Genomic DNA, 22,186 nt, shown 5'->3' with positions numbered 1-22,186 from the left:
AGCAAATCTCGAGGACGAGATTTTTCTTAAGTGGGGTAGTGTTGTGACACCCCAAAATTTTGACCTTGTTTTGTTAATTAAAATTTTGCCAAGAAACTTAAACTTTTATTTTTTTGGATTTTCTTTTGATTTCAGAACTATTCTTTTCTCTGTTATTATGGAGTTTTTACCCCAACTGAAAACTTTCCAAATGTTTTGTTGGACTTTTATACCCTCTCAAGAAAAGCTTTTCTTTTTATCAGAGGAATTAATTATGTAATTATTCTTCCTGATATTTATTTCTCTAAAAATGGTTTCCCATGGTTTTAGGGTCCTATTTGAACTACAACCATTTGATAAATTTATTTACAATTCCAACCAAAATTTGGAGATGTCATGTGATGTTTTTAAATCACTTTTATGCAAAAATATCTTCTATTCATTGGAGATTTTGAGCTCTACACCAAATTTTCAAATCTGGTCCAGTTGGTCATTTTGCACTACAACCTATTAAAATTTTTCTTTAAAGCTTCCACCAAAATTATGGGATGATGGTAGTAGTATATTATTCAACTTTATGCAAAAACCCAGTGATGTTCTTTGAAAAATTTGAGTAAATCAACCTCATCTTCATTCTGGTTCAGCTTGGTGCTTTGTACTGCAACCACATTTTAACTTGCCCTTTTAGCCATGATTCTTTTTCCTACTTATAGACCACCCTGCCAAACCCTTAAGTCCAGGAGAGTGGACCCATTGGAGGATTTTAAGTGCAAGCAATAAGGCCTTTTTATTTCTATTCAAAACTGAAGATTTGCAAAACTTGCACTATCAAGTTTCTGGTTTTGCCCAAATGACCTTGCCACCCTCACCTACATCTAAAGAGACCCCAAACTGGAGTTTTTGGCCACCCCAAGAGTTGCCTAGATGCCCTTGGCAATTTGTCAAGCACCTGGTGTGCATGGCCAGTTTTGGCATAGTTTTTAGTTTGCACATTGAACCTGCTTGTTTTGCCAAACCAGGTTGTCTAGTAGCCTTATGACTGTCTCTGACCTAGGTCTGTTGATTTGCAGTGGCATTCAAGCAAGTTTGGTCGCTCTGGCATTTCGTCAAACGATTGCCGTGCGTGCATGGAGCGCGGCCAGAGCGCGCGTTTTGCACGTGTCGCGCCCGAGCCGCCGTGCCCCTGGTCTGTTCCCCGAGCTTATCCTAACCCTCTGCCGCTCGCAGCGTAGGGCCAAGCCTCGACCTGTACACCCTCACGAGCATTGCAGCCCGTTGCCACGTCTCCGGCAAGCCAGAATCTAGCCGCCATCGCCGCCTGCTGTGGTCGGTGCCGTACGGGCCACCTGGTGCGTCCCCGAGTACCCCCGCCCTCCGTGCTCATCCACAACCCCGTCGCCTACCTCTGCAAGCTCTGCCAGCCAGCCCCCACCTCCCCTGCTCTGCAATAGTGCCGCCGCCGTTGTGCTTATCCTCGGGCAGCCGACGAACCGACCTCTGGCGCCTATAAAACAAAACTCCCTCGCTCTGTCAGCCTTAGGTAGCACCGTGTCTTCTGACCGATCCCGCGCACCAAATTGAACCGCAGAGGCCATCTCCTTCACCTCCGGCCGAGATGCTCACCGCCGCCCTTCTGTTCATTCCGACACCACCAGAGCCCCTCCCTCTGCCCTATCACCACCATTACCTCCATCACGACCCTGAGGATCCTTTCCAGCATCCAATTTTGCCCGGGAGTCGAGGTGTTCAAAGCCCCATTCCCTCCCGAAGCTTCCCCTCCGCCATGGAGGAAGGTGCTCTCACCTACAAGCTCCCCCGCGCTCCTAACCACTGCAGATAGATGTGGTGCCTTCCCCCGATCATCTCCATATCGCGAGCATGTCGAATGGTGGCTTGGGTCGCCACGGATCGCCATTGGAATCATCCCCTGTCTTTGCCGAGGCGCGGGGGGGGGGGGGGGAGGGGCGGAGGGGAGAAGATGAACCCGACAGGTGGGGACCACCTGTCGGTGAGCCAGCCCAAGCCACTAGTGGTGCAACCCGGCTAATGTATTTTCCTCTGGTGGAAGTGTATTTCGGGTAAGTATGCGACCAATCTCAGAAGACGTATTCCAGGCGAACCGTTTTCCTTTTTCTGTTTCTTTTAAAAACAGAACTTGACTAAACTTTGACTAGGCTTATCTTCTTAAATATAAGTCCAAAGGACTTGATTCTTTTTCTGTTGTTTCCCAAATATTGTCTAGTTTATCTTCATATTTATTTGAAAATTTTCCAAACAACTTTTTTGTGCTGTTTTTAAACTATGTGTTAATTTCAAATTTTCTTAAATAGGATTTTTGGAGAAAGAAGAAAAACATTCAAAAGTTTGGAATGCCCCTGCCTCTCCACCACTTGAAGGCAAGCATTTTGAACCCTGGCATAATATTGTTGTGTGTAGTTTGATACGATCGCAACACCACCTTGACCCGAAGTTTCCGTTATTTCATGTGATAATATGATCATACTCATATGTGCATATTGATGATTCTGTGATGTTGGCATTCGATATATTGTGATAGTAGACACCCTCGTATACCTTTCATGCCTACCGGGAGGAAGTCGGGAGAGCCTCTGTCTTGGGTAGACACGAGCTTGTCTCCGGTCTTTGTTGAGACGGTTGTGTCCGGTACGGCAAAGTGAGGCATGACGAGTGGTGACTTTGTCTGTTGGTTGAAACATATTTGTTATACTAACCATGCAGGAAATACTTAAACCTCCTGAGTCGACCATAGATCGAGTCTTGTTCCAGTAACCCCCCATACTTGTTTCGTACTACCACTTGTTCCTGCCACAGGTAGGGTACGGTTCAGTAAGTTGTCAACCCCTTTCCTAGCACACACCGTACAGAGAGACCATGGTGGAAGATACCGGAGGCCTCCAATAGGCATGCCACCTGGTCTGGGGGCATGGGTGTTTTTGGTTGTAGCCGAAGGTTTAGCTCCCCCTAGTTTGCGCACGGTATAAATTTTGTGATCCCATGCTAATCGAGGTTGTAGCCTCCCCACTTAGAGTTTTTCTTAACAGGTGTCATGGGTGCTTCTTGACACCGGTAAGTTAGGCTGGTGTGTGCGGTCAGGTGTGTTTTCAATTAAAAGACCGTAGACGGAATTAGTCCCGATGGACTAAAGGAATCCGTTACTCGTGGGTAAAGAGTACACCCTCTGCAGAGTTTATATCTATTCGTATAGCCGTGTCCGTGGTTAAGGACTACAGTCTGGGATGGGTCAAGTGTCGGTCTTAGTGTCGGTCTTCGGAGCAGAACTGTTAAACCAGAACTTGGATCATGACTTGTGACTTGTGATGATTATGTTTATTTTTATTATGGACTAACCCATTATATTGTTTGAATTATCGAGTATCCCTGGGACGGTTCTACCTCCTGGATATTCACTGTGATTATTTTATAAGCCCTTTATGCGGTGTCGCTTAGACGCCCGACTGTGGCATACTTGTTATTTACTTACTTTATAAGCCCTTTATGTGGTGTCGCTGAGACGCCCGACTGTGGCATTCTTGTTATTTATTTACTTTATGAGCCCTTTATGTGGTGTCGCTGAGACGCCCGACTGTGGCATGCTTGTTATTTATTTACTTTATAAGCCCTTTATGTGGTGTCGCTTAGACGCCCGACTGTGGCATGCTTGTTATTTATTTACCTTATAAGCCCTTTATGTGGTGTCGCTCAGATGCCCGACTGAGGCATGCTCGTTATTTACTGACCTTTCGAGACGTCGCTTCAAACACCCGATCGGTGCATTTTATTACTACTCCATTACTGCATATTCATGTATATAAATAACCTGCTTGCGTGCATCAGAGATTTTATTTGATGACTGACGTTGTGATCATAGAATATATCAGAGCATGATTATTGTTGGTTATATTATACCCGCGTTCATTATGTTTGTGAGTACATTCAAAGTACTCACTGGCTTGTCCCTGGCTATTGTCTTGGCCAGATTTCTTGCATGGAGAGGAGCGATGCGATGACAGCACCGGAACCTACGCAATGATAAAAGCAGCCTCGCGAAGATAGGAATTATCCTGGTCAGCTGTTCCTGTGAGAAATGGAGTCCCATAGACGCTGATGAACCACAAACCGCTTCCGCCATTATCCACTAGAAACCTTTTGTTGTACTCATAGGCCAGGATGGTCTTGTACTACATAATTTGTATTCTGCTTGGAACTTCTGTATCAAGTTGGTGCCTTATCAGCTAATAGTAATCCTGGGGCTGGTGAGCACAAGGGCCATTTTCTGGGAAATTAATATCCCGAAAATCCGGTCCTGACATTTCGTCCCACACTTCCTCCGCGGTTTGGGTTTCACCCTCGGTCCCTTCGTGAGGGGGCTCATGTTCTATTGTGGGTTGGATTTTCATGATCTGGCTCCAGACGCTATCCTCCATATCTCGTCGTTCATTATCATGTGCGAGGCTTTTCTCCACGTCACCCCGCACTTCGGCTTATGGCTCAAGACCTTCAATGTGAAGCCGAAGATGATCGGGGGGCGACATGTGGAGTGCGGAGGTGCCGTAATAAGCAGAAATGCCGACGCCCCATGGCTAGAGGGTTCTTTCCCAGAAGTATCCGATGTATGGCAGCGGAGGTGGTTTTATGCTACGGCCCCAAGGGGCACAAAGTGGGTAGCCTCCCCTGAGTTCCGCTCGGGCCCTCCTTCACAGTTGGCGTCCTGGACAGACGTACGATGGAATTGGGGGCCCGCAGGTGATGTACCAGTACTACAGAACCGCATCCAGGAGCTTCTTGAGAGGGATATCAACCTTGTCAGCATAATGCAAGTGATGTTAATCCGGGGATGTTGCCGTGCCAACGCCGGCCTCTCCGGATGTGGGAGATCAATCCGGAGGGTCCGCGGACTGTCAAGCACTTCTTCGGTTTGAAGCCCGAAGAGATGTGCAAATTATTCTTCGGACAGAAAGTAGTATGTCCGGACACCACCGAGGATGCGGGACTAAGCTGTAATCGCCTAGGTACCCAAGTAAGTAGCCTTGATACTGGACACCCTATTTTGTATTTATCATGACTGTTTGTTCTGACAATCATCCGCGTCCAGGAATGGCTCAGCAAGGCGGAGAGAATTAGGTGTCCGGCACCGCTTCCCGAAGGCTCGCCCGCCCCTACTATGGCCAAGATGCTCGACCGGGTACTCAGCAGAATGCCCTCAGGGAAAGACAAGGCCAGGGACAAGGAATCCGAACCCCACACGCTACACATCCAAACCAGGGAAATTGTTACCTCCCCCAAGGAGGATATTCGGGGAGGGGAGGCTAAGGCCTCCTCTCCGCGCGGGAAGAAGAGGACCGCCTCCGAAGATCTGGAGGCGGAGATACCCAAATTAGGGGAAAATGTCCCCAGGGGGCCTTGCCTTGAAAGGCACCCTCACCGCACCATGCCCTCCAACGGGCCAGCCCTCCACCAGGCTGTAAGTCAATTTACAATCCGAAGGTACTGTGTTTCTCCTAGATCAATAACCAGGGTTCAACTTTTTCTAGTCCGGCCAGCAGCTCCTCTCAACAGGGTTCGTCTTCGGGGGACCTTCCTCCTGAGATGATGGAGAGCGAGACCCCACCCCCTTCTCCAACTCATGAAGTGGGCGACGCCAAGGTGTCGTCACGGAGGAGTCTGGATCTGCCGAAGCCAGAAGTCAATCCGTCAGCCGCCCTGCACCCGGAGCATTTGGCTACAACAAGGGGCGATGGAAAGAGTCCAGCGCAGTTCGATGTCCGGCCGGACGTACTGACGGGCTTGTTGGAGCGAGCTGCGCTCTCGGAGGAGCACCGCTCATTAGTGAGTGCGGTGCTCAAGAAGATTTCATCCGCTACAAGCGGTTTGAATGAAGCATTCACAAGCCTGCTCGGAGGCTTTGAGGTACGTAATGAAGAATGCACTGTTTCTTTGGCTGTGAGGCACGCGGTAGGTGTGCTCCATATAGATAGTAGCCCTTGAGACTCTGGTTGACTGCCCTAGGCAGCAAACAGAGGATCATAAACCAATGATTTATGTTGTAAATATGTGCAGTTACCTGTGGGTCCGGCCGCCGGCCCGTCCGTTGAAGTTGCCGAACTGACGAGGCAAATTGGGTCGGTTGATGCCGATATCACTCTGATGAATGAGCGGCTGGATAAATCACAAGCTATGTGTCCTGTCTTTCCATTGCATAGGAAAATATTAAGGTGGCACATAGTAATGTAATATGTTTGGACTGCAGATGGTGCTGCTGCCGTGGATGCCCTGAGGGCGGAACTTGCTCTAGCCAAGGAACAAGCTCGGGTGAGCAATGCGGCTGCCCTAAAGGCGACCGAGGAATTGAGAGCCGAACAGGCTACTCATCACCGAAGCGAGGAAAAGACAGCTGAAATGGCTATCGAGTTAAAAAATGCCGCTGACCGGTATGAGCTCCTGAAAAGGAGCATGAGGATAAATCAGCTGACCTGAGCAAGGCACTTAATGCCACCAACGAAATACGGATCGAGCTCAGGGGTGCGTGGGAGGAGCTTCAGCAGGCCGGTAAAATCGCGGCTGGGGGCTCCTATTTGCTACGGACGAAGTTCTTCGATCCGAAGTACGCTACCCTGGATGGACGCTGGAGTTCGGCGGATGCCTACGCGGACCTGGCGAAGAGTACGGCTAATGCTGTGGAGTTCTTCAAAGATCAGGGTGAGAAGGACGTGGAGAAGCTTTTCTGGTCGCAGTTCAATGCTCCCACTCGCCCGCTGCCATTAAGTGATAGGATGGCTGTTGTAGCGGAGCTTCACAGGCTGTCCGATCTTGCAATGCGGTCTGTAATAGACCATCTTTGGCCGAAGGGGCCTAAGCCGGACAGTTACTTTGGTTTGGTGCAACAGTTCCTTGGGGCCGTGCCTCGGATCGATGCCATGAGGAGGTCGGCATGCATAGAGGGTGCGCGGATGGCCCTTGCCCGCGTTAAAGCGTATTGGACGGATATGGATGCCACTATGATAGCGTCTCAGGATCCGGTGGGGGGCCAATATCCGGCCGGGCACTACTTGGCGTAGGTCACAGAGGGTGCCCGCCTGATAGAGGCGCAGTGCCCGAAGGATCTCCTATTCGAGTGATGATTCAAATCATTGTAAAAATAATGTATATTTTGATTATAAGGCTATATTTATAATGTTTGTCTGAAAATATGACTGTGTCCCCTGTGCGGCCGTTTATATATATATATATACATATATATATATATATATATATATGTGTGTGTGTGTGTGTGTGTGTGTGTGTGTGTGTGTGTGTGTAATCCAAAAGTTAGCAGTCGTTGGCTTCAGGCCCCACGCATACAATGCGGGGGTGTTTGCGCAAAAAATGTGCTTACTCACTCTTTATCCAACGTCTTGGTCCATTAAGGAGGTGGTCACACGTCAAAGTAGGCAACCGGACTATATAGCTGTAACACTTTCGCTTAGCCGCGGGATTCTAACGTTGGGGATACTATGTAGCCCCTGGTACCTTCGCGTGTATGCAAATACGGGCGCGTATGTACATGGCCGGGAAATGGCCCTTCGTTAATGCGGAGGAATCCTAGAGATTCCAGTGAGTCGTCGAGTGGTTGACCAGTCTCTCGCTGTATCATGACAGTCAGTTTTCGGCTTTCTCTACTGAGGTGCTCATCCGGAATAACCAGGGCACAATCGCAGTAGTTCTCCTTTGGCCACCTTAGCCGATAATAACGGAACGTAAGGCGCCAAACCCAGGAGCCGGGCAAACCCAACATTTGACCAAAGACATGATTCAGAGCTGATGCATATAAGGCCAAACTCGTGACGCCGAACACTCCCGAAGGTATTCAGACTTTATAACAGATGATGGGCTCAAGAATGCCCATTCATTATAAACCATGTGTTTCCAGGTACGTGCGTTAATCTGTCGTGGCGAAATGCCAAAAACGGCAGTATCCTCTGTGGGTATGGAACCCATGGGATGGTTAAACAACAAGAGGCAATAGAAAAGGTTTACACAGGGGCTTAATCTAAAAAGAAACCTGTTGAACGGGGCCCTGCTGCACGTCTGCGCCTTTGTCTCCGTTGTGCCGCATCCTGGAAGGGTATCGCGCGAACGTTATCTGCGGAAAAGGGAAACTCATAGAAGAGTGCAACGTAAGTATGCGATGGATAGTAAAAATGTAAGATGCTGGTCCTGCCAATAAGGTTGAGCCAAGTGTGGGGCTTTATTATTAGCCCCTGGTATCCACTATAGGATTACATATACGGTGCCCTGGTTTGATATGGGCTCCCGGACTCGTCTAACCGTGTCCGTGGTCTTAGCGACCTGTCATATTTTTGTTAGAGGCCGCTTATAGTCCGGCCGCTAGGGCCGTCGCGTGTTCCTCTGCGTGCGAAGAGCGCTCTGTTATTCCGCTAATGGTGATGACGCCACGTGGGCCGGGCATCTTGAGTGTGAGGTAGCCGTAGTGCGGCTATGCGTTGAAGCGGGCGAAGGCCGTTCTTCCAAGCAATGCTTGATATCTGCTTTGGAAGGGTGCGATGATGAAGACTAGTTCTTCGCTTCATGAGTTTCCTGGGGAGCCAAATGTTAACTCCAATATGACGGAGCCCCTGCTGTAGGCTTCAATTCCTGGTATCACCCCTTCAAAGGTGGTGTTAATTTTGGTGATTCTGGATGAGTCTATCCTCATCCTGCGGACAATGTCCTCATATATTAAATTGAGACTACTGCCACCGTCCATGAGGATGTGGGTGAGGTGGTATCCGTCGATTATTGGGTCAAGCACCAAGGCATCTGATCCTTCGCGCCAAATACTAGCTCGGCCGTCCAGGTGATCGAAGGTGATCGGACGAGACATCCAGTAGTTAGGTGTGGGTATGATGGGCTCTATATCGCGCGCGTCTTTATGGGCGCGTTCGTGCCTTCTCAAGTATGTGCGAGTCGTGTTGAACATATTCACTATTTTAACCTCTGGTGGGAATTTTTTCTGTCCCCCAGTGTTCGGCGAGCGAGGTTCATCCTCATCCTCACTTGGTGTTTCCCTTCCCTTGTGTTCGGCATTCAATTTGCCAGCCTACTTGAAGGCTCAGCACTCTCTGTGTGTGTGGTTTGTAGGCTTGTCAGGGGTGTTGTGGATTTGGCACAATCTGTCTAGGACTCTATTCAGTCCGGACGGTCCCTCTTTACTGCCTTTAGATGGCTTATTTTGCTGATTAGGTCGAGAGCCCCTGAATCCAGCATTAACCGTTGTGTTATCCGGGCTCTCCTCCTTGTTTTGGCGTTTATTCTTATTACGCCGTGGCTTCCCGTTGCCATCCCTTATTTCGTATGTGCTGGGGTCGCTAGTGCCTTTACGGGCTAGCCAGCTATCTTCTCCCGCGCAAAAGCGGGTCATAAGGCTTGCCAGGGCTGCCATTGTCCTTGGATTTTCTTGGCCAAGGTGTCTGGCGAGCCACTCATCACGGATGCTGTGTTTGAATGCCGCAAGGGCTTCGGCATCCGGACAATCAACAATTTGATTCTTTTTGGTGAGGAATCTGCTCCAAAGCTGTCGGGCGGACTCTTCGCGCTGTTGGATTATGTGACTTAAATCGTCAGCATCCGGAGGCCGGACATAAGTCCCTTGAAAATTGGCCCTGAAAGCGTCCTCGAGTTCCTCCCAACTCCCAATTGAATTTTCGGGGAGGTTTTACAACCAGTGCCGAGCTGGTCCCTTCAGTTTGAGGGGGAGGTATTTGATGGCGTGAAGGTCATCCCCACGAGCCATATGTATGTGCAGGATAAAATCCTCGATCCAGACCCCTGGGTCTGTCGTTCCGTCGTATGCCTCTATGTTCACAGGTTTAAAGCCCTGTGGGAATTCATGGTCCAGTACTTCATCAGTAAAGCACAGGGGGTGAGCAGCCCCTCTGTATTTGGACGTACTGTGGCATGTCGTCGGCTGTTGTTGTGTTCAGTGTTGTCGGTGTTCTGGGAACGGGGCTCCCTAGACTTGCCTGCCTGCGGCCTGCAGCGTGGCTTAAAGGGGGGCCCAGCACGGCCCATCTTCATCAACACAAGCTCAAGACCCTCGCGAGGGGCCAAGCCTCGCGGGGCCGATGAGAAGGAGCTTCCTCAGGCACGGCCTCATCAGGCTGGCTCACGAGGAGGCGGAGAGATCAAGGCGGGGTACCTCACGAGGTGCCCATGATGCAAGCCATGACGACCAAGAGCGCCAGTCGGGCGGCAGCACGCACAGTGTCCTCCTTTCCTCTTTGGTGCAAAGGGAGCAAGCGCAGGCGAGAGCATCAAGCAAAGGCATCCATTTCGGTGCAACAAGACCAAGACCAGCCCAACGGCAGGAAGGAAGTCATTGTGGAGCCCAAGCAGGCGTCACCACCAGAGCCTTTGACAGGCGAGGACCAACTTTAGTCAGGATAAGTGTACCCGATGTTCCCCTTCAAAATGTCCAATTGTTGGCGCCCTTCCCGCTCAATATTTGGGAAGAGGCCCAGGGCCTTTGCCTATAAATAGGACTAGCCACCCCCCAGAGTAGGGGCATCGAGCATCGAGCATCTGGAATAGACAAGATCCTCACCAAGAAACCAGTAGCGAGAGAGCGACTGAACTCCCCCTAGTAGTTCATCGCACCAGCCAAGAACAGACCCTCGCGAGGCTGTTCTTCCTTGTATTGTTCATCATCAGCCCAAGAGGCAATCCACCACACCACACACTAGAGTAGGGTATTACACCATAATGGTGGCCTAAACCAGTATAAACTCTGTGTCTCTTGTGTTGTTCCTTCAGTAGTTTAGATCTTAGCGAGGCGGCGAGGAGCAGGTAGGTAGAGGGAGAAATCTCCGCGCGCACCCTAGTGTTCGAACCTTAAGGTTCTGCCGGAACCCGAAATCCGACATTTGGCGCGCCAGGTAGGGGTGTGCCGGAATTCGTATTCCGTCGCCCTGTTCTTCCCCGACCATCGCATCCATGTCTGACGCTCGTCGGGCCCGCACAGAGCGCCGAGCCGCCCTCGCTTCCTGCGTCGCCCAGACGGCTCCCGTCGGCGGGCGCCCTCATCGTTCCCCGTCACCTGCCGTCAACGCCGCCACCGGCCCGGTGGGGAACGAGCAGCAAGCATCGTCCCAGCATCCCTCCGTGAGGCAAGATGGCCGCACGGCTACCCCCTCGCTCACTACAGCTGGTTCTTCATCTCACGCATTCCGCGTGCCCACGGAGGCTCGAGTTGCGCTCATCGCGGCAAACGAGCTCCTGCGCTACCGTCCCGTTGACGACGTCTACGAAGAATGGCTCGACCGCGTCACCGAGCTCGTCCGTGCCGTAGGGGGCTCTCCTGCGCCGTCCGTCCCGCTGCACCGCACCCCGCCCTGCGCGGGCGACGAAGCTCCGGGGGCGCCTCAGCCGCCTCCCCCTCAAGAAGGCGCCCTGGCCCCAAGGCGCGCAGCCCCTGGGCGGAACCCGCTCCGTCAGGCGCTAGCGCGGCAAGAGCAGAGCTGCCAAGAAGTCCCACGCCCGCGAGAAGCTGCCCGAGCGCTCCCTGCTCCGGCTCGTCGCGAACACGCTCCTGCTCCAGCATGTCAAGACCCCGCGCTGCTCCCAGCTGCTGCGCATGGGGACCCGCAGGACCAAGCTCTTTGTCACCCAAGGCCTCCCGTGACCACAGCAGGCTGCCGCGCCTTCACCGCCGAGCTGCTCAGCGTCGCATGGCCTGGCAAGTTCAAGCCAGACCTGCCTCCTCGCTACGACGGTACGGCTGACCCTGCAGAGTTCCTCTAGCTCTACGAGCTGGGCATCGAAGCTGCCAACGGAGACGAGAAGGTCATGGCGAACTGGTTTCCCATGGCGCTCAAGGACGGGGCCTGCACCTGGCTCCTGAACCTAGCTCCAGGCATGATCTCCTCCTGGGACGAGATGCGCACCCGCTTCATCGCGAACTTCCAGGGTACTCGCGACAGGCCACCTGCCGTGAGCGACATGCACTGTATCAAGCAGCAGCCAGGGGAAATCCTGCAGAAGTACATCCAGCGCTTCAACAACGCACGCCTCAAGATTCCCAAGGTGACCGAGGAGGCCATCATCTCAGCCTTCTCCGACGGCGTGCGCGATGTCAAGATGAAGGAGGAGCTGGCGATGCATGAAGACCTGTGCACTTCCTTGGAGCTGTTCAACTTGGCAACCAAGTGCGCCAGGGTTGAGGAAGGGCATTTCTCCCTCCTCGAGCTGCCTGCCGCAGACCCAAAAGAAAAGAAACCCAAGGCCAAGGATGTGAAGCGCAAGGGGGATGTCGTGCTCGCGGCAGAACCAGACACCAAGCGGGGGCAGAGATCAGCCCGAATCCTCCAAGGGCAGTTGGTACTCCGTGTACCACGACCTCCACACCCACAACACCAATGAATGTCAAGAGCTCCAAGCCGTGCGTGAAAGAAGGATCAGCCGACGTCCCGACCGCAGTGACCGGGGCTACGGCCGAGGAGGAGGAAGGAACGCAGGATGCTGGGAGGACCGCGGCCCTCACCAAGGGTGGCGCGACCAACCTCGCGAGGATCGCTGGCAGGACCCGCCTCGCGAGGGAGCCTGGAGGGATCAGCCTCGCGAGGATCACCCGCAAGGCAACGCAGGCCTCCCTCCACTGCTGCCGCAACCAAGGAGAAATGAGGACCGTCATCAGGATGAGGGGGCTGGGGGCTTCCAGGAGCCACGTGCGATCGCCTGCACCCTGGGCGGAGCTCAAGCCCCAGCCTCTCAACGCATCTTCAAGCAGTTCGCCCGTGAAGTAAATGCAGTCCTTCCCAAGCTCGAGGCCACGCGCCCTCTCAGGTGGTCGGCTTGCACCATCACGTTCAGCTCAGCGGATCAGCTCAAGTGCGCGGCCACAGCCTGAGTCCTCCCAATGCTTTGTTCCCCAATCATCAGCAACATGCTGGTCACCAGGACCATCATCGATGGCGGGGCAGGGCTCAACATCCTGTCCATGGAAACATTCAACAATCTCCAAGTGCCCTCCAATCAGCTTCAGCCAACCAAGACTTTCTCCGGAGTCACCGACGGTTTCACGGTCCCAATTGGGCAGGTCCGCCTCCCTGTCACCTTCGGGGCACGCGACAACTACCGCACCGAGCTCATCGACTTCGACGTCGCCCACATTCGCCTGCCATACAACACCATCCTCGGGTACCCAGCGCTGGTCAAGTTCATGGCCGTAACCCACCACGACTACAACATCCTCAAGATGCCAGGAAGTGGCGGAGTCATCACGGTGCCCTGCGAAGAGAAAGACGCGGTGTGCTCCCTGGAATGAGCCTTTCAGGCCGCATCACTGGAAGACCCGGATCGCGGAAGCAGGAGGATTCCTGAGACCGCCCCCAAGAAGAAGAAGACATCGTCCGGCCCGGCCCCTCAGCAGGCAGGTTCCTCAGGGCCCGCGCCTGCCCAGGGGGAACCTCCTTCCATCACATAGGGAAGCACGCCCGGCGCCCTCCTCAGGCAGGGTCAGGGGCTCTCCCCTGGAGGGCCGCTGACCTCGCCAGGGTCACAAGGGAGGCGCTTGGCACCACTTGGAGGCGTGTTTCGAAGCACATTTCCCTCAAGAAGGAGCAAGGCAAGGAGGGCCAAACCCTCAGGAGTTCGTCAGCAAGGCCATTCAGGAGCTACAGGAGTCAAGAGTCATGAGAGGCAGCCGCCGCTCACCCGCTGTGGCCCCCCATCCAGGCGAGGATGGTGGGCTGTGCGTCTGCATCGACATACCAGGGCTCAACCGAGCCGCCTCCCAGGAGCGCCTCTAGCCCTCGCAGGTGGGGCGCTGCGAAGGTCCGCCCCACAGCTACGTTCGCATGCCTTATGGCTTGCCGAACGCGGCTGCCACGTACCAGCGCCTCATGAGGGGCATCCTGGAGGCTCAAGAGGTTAGGCGTTCCGCAGCCCTGGCGGAGATGGAGATGGTCCGCAAGGAGCCACCAGCGCCTCCGAAGCCTCCCAAGGCCCCAGGGCCTGGGGGCTCGTGAGGATCGGCTCCCGCAGCCCACTGAGTCTGCTACACCAACACCCCTTCGTCGTCAACACTATCAGGTGACATGTTTCAAGTTTCAATTCCAGCTGGGAGCGCCCTTAGGGCTGCATCATTCCCAGTCCGCGTGGGTCCGTCCCTGCGGCGTGTATCCCTTTTATTTCATGTTCCTAGCCTACTTTGATTGGGGGCGCCCCTCGGCCTGCATCATCCCCAAGTCGCTCGGGCCAGACCCAGCGATGTCCGCCTTTCCAGCATCTATTTGAATGAATTCACTCCTCCGCGATTAACATGCTTGACCTAGTTGCCCGCTCAACTGACACCAACAGATGGAGCTGCTCCCAAACGGCACGACGCTTGCGCATGGGTCCGTCCCTGCAACACCGACAAACCTGAATGGATAAGCTCTGGCCGCGGCAGCCCCGCATATCGCCACCTCGTCGAGCCCTCAGTGCCTCGCCACCTCTCTAGAGCAACCAACGGCTGACTGTCGATTGTCGTGGCGATCTCTCGTTCTTTCTGTGATGAGCCTGCAGGATCTCTTCAAGGAGCAGCGTCAGGCGAGGCCCTCACGGTGTCTTCTTCATTCTCGTCTGCGCGAACCGCTTGCACGTTAAAGGGGGGGTACCTGAGCATCGCGACTCAAGGCTCCTACCGGCTCTCCAGCCCTCACCCTCTGGCCTTGACCACGGCATCGCGACCTGGCATACCAGCGACGGCTGAGACTCGCTCGAGGGCCGGGACCCGAGGACGTAGAGCAGAAAGGGGAACGAAGGCGAGAGGGGAGAGGCAAGCGAGGACCTCGCCAAGCAACCCCTCGCCAGCCGATGCATGGACCCGGCGACACACTAGGAAGCGGTCCCTGATTCTTGAGATAAGTCACCACCCGGAAGCCCCAGCTACCATGGCACCATCCCCGCACCTAATGCAATCCCATGTTAGCAACGTCGCTCTCCTTTCTCACCGAATGATGGCTGCTTGAGCGCTAAGGGGGACCTCCTGAGCATCGCGACTCAGGGGCTCTTACCGGACCTCGGGCCGCTCACCTCCTGGCCTTGACCACGGCATCGCGGCCTGGCATACCAGCGAAGGCTGAAGCCGACTTGGGACTAGGACCTGTCGGCGCAAAGCATCAAGCCCTCACGAGGTTCGAAAGGAAGAACTGAGCTAAGACGGAATGAGCAACTCGCGCTACTCCATGGCAAGGATTATATTGACAGATAGGCCGCAGGCACCTTACAAGCCCCCACGGGGTATATTCTTGGCTCCTCGCAGGAACAAAAGACGCGTATCCTAAGGAGTCCTAACTACAGGAACCATCGTGGCAGACGCCATCATCAACAGTGGGCCGCCAGGCACCAGCGCCAACCCCATCTAGATCAGAGGCGGCGACGGCCTGACGAGCCAGTCCTGCTCCGGGAGCGGCGTAGGCTCGGAGGCTCGTAGCTGTCGTCGCTCGTCTCTGGAGTCGCAAAGAGCTCGGCAGAGTCGCTGGATCCTCCGGCGCCTCCATCGCCTGAGGAGCTGCCAAGGGAGCGGTTAGCCGGCCTCTGCCTCGCCGTAGCAGGGTCCCGACCGCCTCTCCCGGGGCAGCACTCCAGCCGGCGACCCTCCGCATCGAAGACCTTGAAGAACATCACCGAAGCACCGTCGTACTCCAGGTGGATCGCGAGGGCGCCCCTTGTCCTGCAGACCCGGGCGATCTCGCCCCAGCCTCGAGTCATGAAGACCTCGCCCGGGGCAACGACCGCGACCTCTGCCCCGGTCGCGAGGGTGCTGTAGCCGGTGTGCTGCAGCCAAAGCCTCAGGAGTTCCCCCTGCGGGATGACGGAGGCGAAGAAGGAGGAAGGCGAATCCAAGACTGAGGAGGTGTGGCGGCGTGAAGCACAAACTCTCGGGAGGAGCCCTCGGTGTGGACTCCAGGGGGAAAGACGCACACCTTCGTGACCCGCCGGCGGCGCCGCCCGTGGTGTTCGGCATCGACTCCTTCAGAGCCCTCGATGTGGGCGTACAAGGGAAGCAGGAACCCTGGTGGTGGCCGCTTGCACCAGGGCCTCAACACTTCCTGGCGGGCGCCCTCACCCCGATGGCAGAGGGCTAGCCGTTTCTTCGGCGGAAGCAGGTCAGGATCCTCTCTGGGAGACTTTCCATTCTCTGCCGCAGAGAACCGGCGGATCGGAGCCGTGGCAGCAAGACGGAGCAAGGACCGGGAAGAAGGAGAAGCAAGAAGAGATAGACTGGAAGGGCACGCGCCGTGCCGTACTTAAAGCTAGAGGAGGCCAACCGCCGACCTCCACGATCGCAGGTAATCCTAACCCGCTTTGCATGCAGGGACTTGTCAATTCGTGCAGTTGTCGAGGCGTCGTGGGGAAGTGGAGACGCCCACGTCCAATCAACCGCCACGCGGCGCCCAAGGCCGCAGGCTGTTAGGGCCCGCGGCGCTTCGCACTTGCCCTTTCGCCTCTCTGCTCGGCCAAGTCCGGGCGCGCCTTGGGCCCGGGGGCTACTGTCGGCGTTCTGGGAACGGGGGTCCCCAGACTTGCCTGCCTGCGGCCTGCAGCATGGCTCAAAAGGGGCCCCAACATGGCCCATCTTCATCAACACAAGCTCAAGACCCTCGCGAGGGGCCAAGCATCACGGGGCGGACGACAAGGAGCTTCCTCAGGCACGGCCTCATCAGGCTGGCTCATGAGGAGGCGGAGAGATCAAGGCGGGGTACCTCACGAGGTGCCCATGACGCAAGCCATGACGACCAAGGGCGCCAGTTGGGTGCCAGCCCGCGCAGTGTCCTCCTTTCCTCTTTGGTGCAAAGGGAGCAAGCACAGGCGAGAGCATCAAGCAAGGGCATCCATTTAGGTGCAACAAGACCAAGACCAGCCCAACGGCAGGAAGGAAGTCATTGTGGAGCCCAAGCAGGCGTCACCACCAGAGCCTTTGACAGGCGAGGACCAACTTTAGTCAGGATAAGTGTACCCGATGTTCCCCTTCAAAATGGCCAATTGTTGGTGCCCTTCCCGCTCAATATTTGGGAAGAGGCCCAGGGCCTTTGCCTATAAATAGGACTATCCACCCCCCAGGGTAGGGGCATCGAGCATCGAGCATATGGAATAGACAAGATCCTCACCAAGAAACCAGTAGAGAGAGAGCAACTGAACTCACCCTAGTAGTTCATCGCACCAGCCAAGAACAGACCCTCGCGAGGCGGTTCTTCCTTGTATTGTTCATCATCAGCCCAAGAGGCAATCCACCACACCACACAGTGGAGTAGGGTATTACACCACAATGGTGGCCTGAACCAGTATAAACTCTGTGTCTCTTGTGTTGTTCCTTCAGTAGTTTAGATCTTAGCGAGGTGGCGAGGAGCAGGTAGGTAGAGGGCGAAATCTCCGCGCGCACCCCAGTGTTCGAACCTCAAGGGTCTGCCGGAACCCGAAATCCGACAGGTGTTTATTCCGAACTGGTGTTTGGTTGTCATAACTTTTCTGATGACCACAGTCCCCCACCGAGGTTTGTCCTTTAGACCCGTAGATGGACCTAGTTGTGCCAACTTTCTTATCGAAATGCTGACGTAGATCGTGCGCGTGTAGTTGCTTTATTGCGGTTATGAAGTGGTACGTCTTGTCTCCTGGTCGTGTTACTCTTTGGTAGAACGGCCTCGTCGTCGAATTCTGGCAGTAGCTTGCATTTTGGGTAGCTCTTTGTGTGGCGATCATCGCCATATCTTTCTTCAGTGTCTAGCACTTTGTTCCATCTGTGATTGAGCGTTTCCTGTGCGGCTTTAAGCCGTTGCTTCTGCCTCTTCAGACTTCTCGCTATGGCCATAAGCTTTCTGTGGAGGTTTTCTCATTCCATGCGTTCTTCCGGAATGATGAATGCATCATCGTCCAGACTGCCTTCTTGTCCTGGGCCGGTTTGATGAACTCGTCCCTCCGGATTATTGTCTTCGGGCGTCTGCTCCGAACTATGCTCGGCATGACCTGGTTCGTCCTACTCGATCGCTGGTTCCGTTTGGTCGTTATTGCCTTCGGGGTTGACCGGAGTATCCATTCTTCTGGCGCTCTTGCTGATATTTTTACTGTTGTTGGATTTGGAACGGCGTCTGCGCTGTCGCTTTGGTTTTTGCCCAGGGGTTTTATCTTCTGGGTTGTCACCGTCGTCTTCCTAAGGTGTATCCACCATGTATATGTCATGTGACGAGGCGGGAATCCGGTACCCCATAGATTCTGAGTCTTCTCCTGCGTCGTCATCCATACCGTCAATGCCTTCGGAGTCGAAGTCAAGCACGTCGGTTAAATCATCAACCGTGGCTATCAAGTGGGTGGTGGGTGGGTAACGAATTTCTTTGTCGCCTGCTTCCCACTCGAGCCGAACATAGTTCGGCCCGGAATTCTTTGTCAAAGAGAGAATTTTAAATGAGTTTAGTATGTCGCCGAAGGGCGAGTGCTGAAATATGTCTGCTGCGGTGAACTCCATTACCGGAGCCCAACCAGACTCGGTAGACTCGGGGGCACACAGATTGGAACCTAGGACCGGATATGAGTCTGGGGGCCTAGAGTCATGGGCTTTCCTAGAGGTGGGGACTGTGTTCGGCCCCATCGCCGATGAGGGTACGGCCTGCGGGGCAGGGTCCAGCCCTCCGTCCTTAGGCAACGCATCCTGTCCCGGATTTAGATCCAAGGCTTCTGCCAGGGTAATATCCCGAGCATCGTCTGACGGCAGGTCTAACCCATGCTCATCATAATTATCCGGCGCTCCTGACACGATCTGCTCCAGATGACCAAGCGGATCGGTCCGCAGTGTGAAGCCGCCGAACACGAAGATCCGTCCGGGGAGGAAAGTCTCACCCTGGATAGCATCATTGATGATGATTGAAGGAGCCATCAAGCCTTGCGGTGACGTCACAGAGGAACTCTCAATGAAAGCACCAATGTCGGTGTCAAAACCGGCGGATCTCGGGTAGGGGGTCCCAATCTGTGCGTCAAGGCTGATGGTAACAGGAAGTAAGGGACACAGATGTTTACCCAGGTTTGGGCCCTCTCGATGGAGGTAAAACCCTACTTCCTGCTTGATTAATATTGATGATATGGGTAGTACAGGAGTAGATCTACCACGAGATCGTAGAGGCTAAACCCTAAGAGCTAGCCTATGATGGTATGATTGTAATTGTGATCGGCCTTCTAAGGACCAACCTCTCCGGTTTATATAGACACCGGAGAGGGCTAGGGTTTACATGGAGTCGGTTACAAGAAAGGAAAGACAATATCCGGATCGCCAAGCTTGCCTTCCACGCAAAGGAGAGTCCCATCCGGACACGGGCCGAAGTCTTGAGTCTTGTATCTTCACGCTTCAATAGTCCGGACGTTGTACACAGTTTGGCTGTCCGGATACCCCCTAATCCAGGACTCCCTCAGTCGTCGACAACGACGACTTGACGTGGGTTATATCACATGTTAAGTTGCGCACCCCGACCCTTCGAGTTCGACAACCGTCGATCTCATCGATGGACCTGCCGCTGATCTCCTGTGGCTCGTTATGAACAATTTTCCATCCTTCATCGCCATGGAGCCCCTTTTGTCATTTCTGAAGGACATGTTCTGCAACACTGGCTTGGGACCCTCAACTGGCAAGTCAGACCCCATCGACGGCGACCACGTGGAGGAGCCAATCTGTGACAAGTGAGGAAACCCATGATTTGTTTTCTCGAACCCCTTTTCTAGTGAGAACCTGTCCAATATTTTTGCTATATTTGGTTGTTTGCATTACGCCTTGTTTATTTCTACGGTTTTTGGTTGTTCAGTTGTTTGTAGCTAGCATATGTCCAGTTTCAATTGCCATCTTTGGTTGTTTGTAGTATGCCTTGTTTATTTAATCTATTCACAGTGTGATGTTCTATATGTGCTAGTATGAACTGTGCAGTTCAATTTCATCAATACCAATTTTAACAACTAGTCATCAACCCGTGCAGCTGCACGGGCTAGCGACTTCAGTCCGAAAACTTGGTATTTAATATACTTTGGAAAAATAATAAACATCGGATAACATTCCTAATTTGTAGTTATAAGTGTACTTTTCAAAATCACGGTCGCATTGTTTAGCCTTTCAATCAATGCACAACCATAATTAGTGGCAATGTATAAATTGATGTATTGCCAGTACAAAATGGGAAACTAATGCCTAATTCATGGTAGTTATTCAAAAAATATTAAAAACAATCTATGATGAAAAAATCATTGGCAAAAATGAAACATAATTGAAAATATAGAAAGATACAAATTGATTAATACTTTTGTAGAATGACACATTTTTTACAACTATACATTTTGTCTCAGTTACCTTATCAATTTGAGATAATTGGGATTGTTTTTGTTGAGCGGTAATTAAAAAAATATAGTTATGCCCTTTCAGAATAGTTGAAGTCGTTACTCTTCTTTTAGGGCATGAAATATTCCAAATGGTTGTGAGTATACATTCTTTAGTCCATATATAAATTCTTATCCGTTAGTAAATGATGAGAAGTGTTGATTCTTTATTGACGAAGAATTAGATGGTTACAAAACTATAAAATGATGTGGATTTTAGTCTTTGAGAGGTGCAAATAGATGTCACACATCGTTTACTCTCTTTTTTATGCAGCAACTTGGTCGACTTAGAAATAACATTCACTCAGTCCCTGAGAAATAACAATTTAAGATACTCTAATCCAATACGGGTTAATAATACAATTTTGTCTATATATGTTATTTAAAAAACAATACAAAAGGTTTCTATAGGTCATCATCTAAGCTGGAAAACATGTTTTGCATTAAATAGGTCATAATTAGATTTAGAAACTTTTAGTCCGCAAATTGCATACTTCAAAAAAATTATTTTACATATTTTGCATCGCTTGTCAGAAATTGTGTTCTGCCTTAAATCATGAATCTAATAGTTTATACCTAATGAATTGGCGAAATATATACCGTGAAGCGTTTTTTGTGGGATATATCGTGAAGCTAATACCTATAAAAATAGAAGCATTGAAGTAGGTTACATGACTATACATAACTTCAATGGTTATCTTATCACTTTTTGGCTACAATCACAGACTTCTACAGAACCTCACCGCATCCAGGTGAGAAGAAGTTGCCGACCGAGGGAGACAACAAAAAATAATTGACAAAACCATGCAGTCTATTATATCTTAAAGAGAGTCAAAGTTAACTTGTGGGTTTATCCCAAAACTCTTTGTTTGCATGATAGTCAGAGCTAACTCTATTGTTTGTGAAAAAACACTTATGTATTTTTTAGAATGCAGTACGTATCACTGTACGCATGGTTCTTGTATTATGACTGAATCTTGTACATAGACACATGCATATCCCCAACTCATCTTTGGATAAGCCTCTCCTATAGACACGTAAAATATTTGCAAATAAATAGATCACACGCATCGCATTAGTTATACGGTTTCATATTGCTAACATTCTAAAGTATAGCAAGCGGGCAGGAAGGCTGCTTGATTGATTTTATCTAGGTGCAGTACGTACGTACGTATGTCTGCAGCCATGTAGGCGGGTAGGCGTACGTACATGATCTCGCTTTGGCGGGCTAGATCGGCTATCCTACACTTGTACATGTATAGCTCTGGGGTGAATCGATCTAGCGGGCTAAAATCAACATGTGCATGCATCAAATCTCTGTTTACTTGTGCACGGAGGATCAGACCATCACTATCGGATCCATCCATGGAAACGTGTTGGTGTGGGGGTCTTTTTTTATTGATTTTCCTTGATGGCCGGCCGTAACGTGCTTAGGACATGTTCCTTTTTTTTCTTTTGACTCACGGATGGAGTTTTTTCTATTGTGTAACCTCATAGGACTCTTATGTGACACATCTAGTTTTCTTTTAATCGTAGCCGTATATTAAACAATCATACGGTCATTATTGTTGTTTTTATAGAATTAACGTGGAGCATCATATGGTGCTTCCAATTAGTAACTATAAGATAGCTCTATGAATGACTATATTTGGTTGCTATTAAGCATGTTGTACTCCCTTTGAATCTTGTTAGTTCACATATAAGATTTGTCTAAAGTCAAGCCTCGTAAAGTTTATCCAACTTTATAGGAAAAAATACCAACATTCACAATATGATATCAGTATTAGTAGATGTGTCATGACTTAAATTTTTATATTGTATAACT

The sequence above is a fragment of the Triticum aestivum genome, chromosome 6B (genome assembly GCF_018294505.1).
Source record: "Triticum aestivum cultivar Chinese Spring chromosome 6B, IWGSC CS RefSeq v2.1, whole genome shotgun sequence".
In the NCBI taxonomy this organism is placed as follows: Eukaryota; Viridiplantae; Streptophyta; class Magnoliopsida; order Poales; family Poaceae; genus Triticum; species Triticum aestivum.
Note: the sequence above shows the minus strand (reverse complement) of the source record.